The following is a 4,429-nucleotide window of genomic DNA, read 5'->3' on the forward strand; positions in this document are numbered from 1 at the left end:
GATAATTTCCTTATGTCCTGATGATTTTAATTGTGATAACCATTTGTAAGTTAGAAGCTAATTTAATAGAGGATGGGGAGATTCCTAGTCTGTTTCCCTACCATTTGCTTCTATTTTAAGTAATGTGGAAGATCCAAGTGGTGAATTCATTTGTAAAATGAAATTATAACATATTAAACTGGTTTGGCACTGATGAATCCACTGGTTAAAAAAACACTTAGGAAATTAAACACTTTAAGGGAAGGGGTAAGTTTTATTATTAATAATGCAATAAATGCTATTCTAGAGTCCTGAATCTTTTAACAAATGATTATGAGCTTAATATCAATATATTTAACCAGGTTTTTTGGAAATAATTTACATATAAATAAATTAATTTCAACACATAAAGTGACATAACTCTTTTTTGGGGGGCATATGAGGTGTTCAAGGAGAACTAGCACCTCTGGTGTGAGGGCTTATCTAGCCCTTTTCAAGGATGCTTGTCTACCTTTGGTATTCAACTGCCACCTAACTCTCACCTGTGACTCTATGAGGCAATAAGCATAAATAGTGACCACACCCTGGTAAAACCATCTCAGTAAATGAACTAAACAGAAAGACCTCAGACCTATTGGTGAGTTAGGGAGATGTCTACCCCAAGTATGGGAAGACTTCTCTTGGACAAATGGGTGGATGAATGACCAGGAAGAAGCTGAAGCAGGGGCTGTGAAGTGCTTAGAGCTTGGTCAGACATCAAAGATGCCAATGTCATCCACCACATCCCAGGTTATCATCGTTAGTCTTGACTTTTGTCTTGTCATGGGGCTTCTGTCCCTGGGAGAGTGAAGCAGACTACTTTGTGGAACTCTGCCTTACTTAAATCCAATTCATGAGCAAGTCAAGACTACCCTTGTAATGTCATTGGTCCTCTTTGAAAATGAAGAATGAACAACAAAAGCAACATGATCATAATCAATTTGAACCCTGTTATTCTGACTTTGACTTTTTTCTTTGTGACACTTCATAAAGGCCTTTCCATATTAATTTAGAATGCTTATGCTTGTTGATATTAATTGCATTATCATATTATATTGAATTAATGTCCCACAAAGTATTCCAATATTTCTCCATTGTTGTACATTTATGTTGATTCCATTTTTTGGCCATTTCAAATAATATTGCTATAGGTTTTGAACAAATAGCTATTTTTTGGTTTTAAAAACACTTTCAGAAAATATTCCTTTTCTGAATGTATCCATGTATTGCTGATCTTAATTTATTATTTCTGAACTGTATTATACTAGTATCATATTTAAGGTATGTACATATCCAGGGTGTAACATGGACAAAAAACCAAGGTCATTCAAACATAAAATATACCAGAGGCAAATATTTATCATATATATCCTGGGTATGGTTTAATGAACACATAGTGTTCTATACATCAATGAACATATGTTAGAATTTCAACAAATACTTATAAATTATATAATTAATAAAACTTTGCAATACATTATATTTTTCTCAAAATTCATCCCTCTTCCAAACTTGACCTTTTTTGTTCATAATGCCACAATCCATTCAGTCACTAAAGTTTATAACCTTGAAATAATCCTTGACTTTTGTTCTCCTTCAGACCCCTACATCCAATCAATTGCTAAATCTTATCATCCCATTTCCATATTATCTTTTGCATCCATTCTCTTCTCTCTACTTACATAGCCCCTACCCTAGTTCAGCCTGACACTATTGCAATAGCCTTTTTGTTTCTAGTCCCTCCCATTTTCCATTCATTGTCCACATTCTCCCAAACTAGTATTCCCAGAAAAACAGATCTGATCCAGGTTATCCTCTTTTCTCCCCCGACTCCAAACATTTAATGGCTCTCTACAACTTCTATGGATGATATACTAACTTCTCATCTTGGCATTCAAAGCTCTCCATAGTCAGTCACCCACCTACCTTCATCATATTATGGATTCCTTCCCTTCAAGCATTCTCTGTCCTGATCAACTGACTTGCTAGCTCTTTCTGATACATAGCATTCCATCTCCAGACTCCTTGCTGTGCACAGATAATTTCCTCATAACTAGAATATCCTGCTTCTGCCCATCTACCCCCAAATCCCTGTTGGCCTAGCTTTTTTCAAAGAATTGTTCTTGTCTGCTACATGAGAGATTCTGGACCTTTCCCTAGTTCTTTTTTGTTTGTTTGTTTTTTGCAGGGCAATGAGGGTTAAGTGACTTGCTCAGGGTCACACAGCTAGTAAGTGTCAAGTGTCTGAGGCTGGATTTGAAATTAGGTCCTCCTGAATCCAGGGCCAATGCTTTATCTACTGTGCCACCTAGCTGCTCCCCCCTTTCCCTAGTTCTTAGCATGATTTATGCCTTGAAATAAATTTGTTTTACTTTGTATTTACTTACTTGTATATATTATGTATCCTCCCAGGAAAATGTATGTGCCTTGAAGGTAGGGACTATTACATTTCTGTTTGTCCTATGCCTAGCATCTAGTGTAGTGCCTTGCATATTGTTGACACTATGAATATTTGTTGGAGCATGAGGCATTTGTTAGACAAACACATATATGTATATATAAACATGTTTATATATAAAGAGATACAAACATATACTTACATGTTTGTATATACAAATATATACACATACACACATATAAACAGGTTTTATAGCTATCTAGATAAACATACAAATATATACTATGCACATATATGTTTATGTGTGTGTGGTTCGTAGAATAACTTTATAGTGGTAGAAGTAGAAGAAGCACCATTTCCATTATATGCACTATTATATATTCCATTAATATGAAGTTTATGTGAACTATGCATAAGGGACTGGGATGGTCACTGTGAGTGATACCAGACTGTATTTAACATGGTCTCTGTTGAAAATTGAAAGACCTATTATTGCATCTCTGCTTGAACCAAATAAATATATGCCAAAGATAAAAATTTATCTCCCATATATATAACATTATGTCTAGGATTTGTAGCTCTCAGCTACAACTTATTAGTGAGGTACCTGCGACTCAGAGAGATAAAATGATTTTCCCAAAGGCATATGGAAGCAAATGGACAAATCAGGATTCAAACCCAGGGGACCCTGACCCTACTTCTAACACTTGGTAGATTACTGCCCCCCACCTGACTCACCAAATGTGGTATATTTGAATATAATGTGATGGGCTCAAAAATAATATAAAAATATATTCTTTACAAGCAATGGTTAATATCAATTGTATTAATAATAATAATAGTTAATAATGTTCATTGTATTACTAAAATGTTTTATGATGGAGGAAAACATTTCAAATTCCCAGAGTCTTTCCTTTTCCTTTTCAGTAACTCCTCACTTATATTTAAGAACTTTTAAAAGGTACAAAAATTAACTTTAAAACAAGAGGGAAATTGTTGAATATGAGCTATGTTATGTCTTTACAGGGAAGGGTAGATTTTTTTCTTTGCATCTATTCATGAGTCCCTATCCCCCCCCCAAATAGTTTTTTTTTGGGGGGGCAGGGCAATGAGAGTTAAGTGACTTGCTCAGGATCACATAGCTAGCAAATGTCAAGATTTTAACTCAGGTCCTCCTTACCTTAATCCATGGTCAGTGCTTTATCCACTGTGCCACCTAGTTTCCCCCCGCCCCCAGTAGCTTTAAGGGAAGATTAGGCCTAGTGCTATAGATAATCACTATAAATTCAGGAGAAAATTTAGTTTTCTTTATTTTCACTAAATTGAATGGCACACCCCTGGTTTTTATTTATTTTTTTGTGTGAGGCAATTGGGGTTAAGTGACTTGCCCAGGGTCACACAGCTAGTAAGTGTCAAGGGTCTAAGGCCGGATTTGAACTCAGGTACTCCTGAATCCAGGGCCAGTGCTCTATTCACTGAGCCAACTAGCTGCTCCTCTGGTTTATTTTTTGTTACATTATGTTCCAATACAAATTTCCTTCATGACAACGAATATGAAAAGGGCTAAAAGATTTTCTTTACACATAAATTGAATTTCTGCATTTAATTTTATGTAGTATGTTGCTTACTTCTCAGGCTTACCTCTAGTTCTGTTCTCAGAATGCTGCTATGACTACAAAATATTAATTGTATGTGGAAAACAATCTCTTGGCAAGCAGATGCCATACTGTGAGAGATTTATAGTCACTTCTTACATTAAAAAAGGAAAAGCTTTCTTGAAGCAGAAATAGTTTTTAAGTGGCTATTGGAAAAGAAGTCCTACACTCTCTATCCTCTACTGTTATTGGCGTGAAAGGGATTACTAGAGAATATTGTTCTACAAATAAAAATTCAGCGAGACATTTATGAGAAAATAGGGATTCTTCTACTGAGTGCTGATTGGTTGTTCAGCCAGTGGTCCAGATTATTCTGCAAATAAAGGCACCTTTCCAATTTGTTCCAGTGGATGGTTTC

The sequence above is a fragment of the Dromiciops gliroides genome, chromosome 3 (assembly GCF_019393635.1).
Source record: "Dromiciops gliroides isolate mDroGli1 chromosome 3, mDroGli1.pri, whole genome shotgun sequence".
Classification (NCBI taxonomy): domain Eukaryota; kingdom Metazoa; phylum Chordata; class Mammalia; order Microbiotheria; family Microbiotheriidae; genus Dromiciops; species Dromiciops gliroides.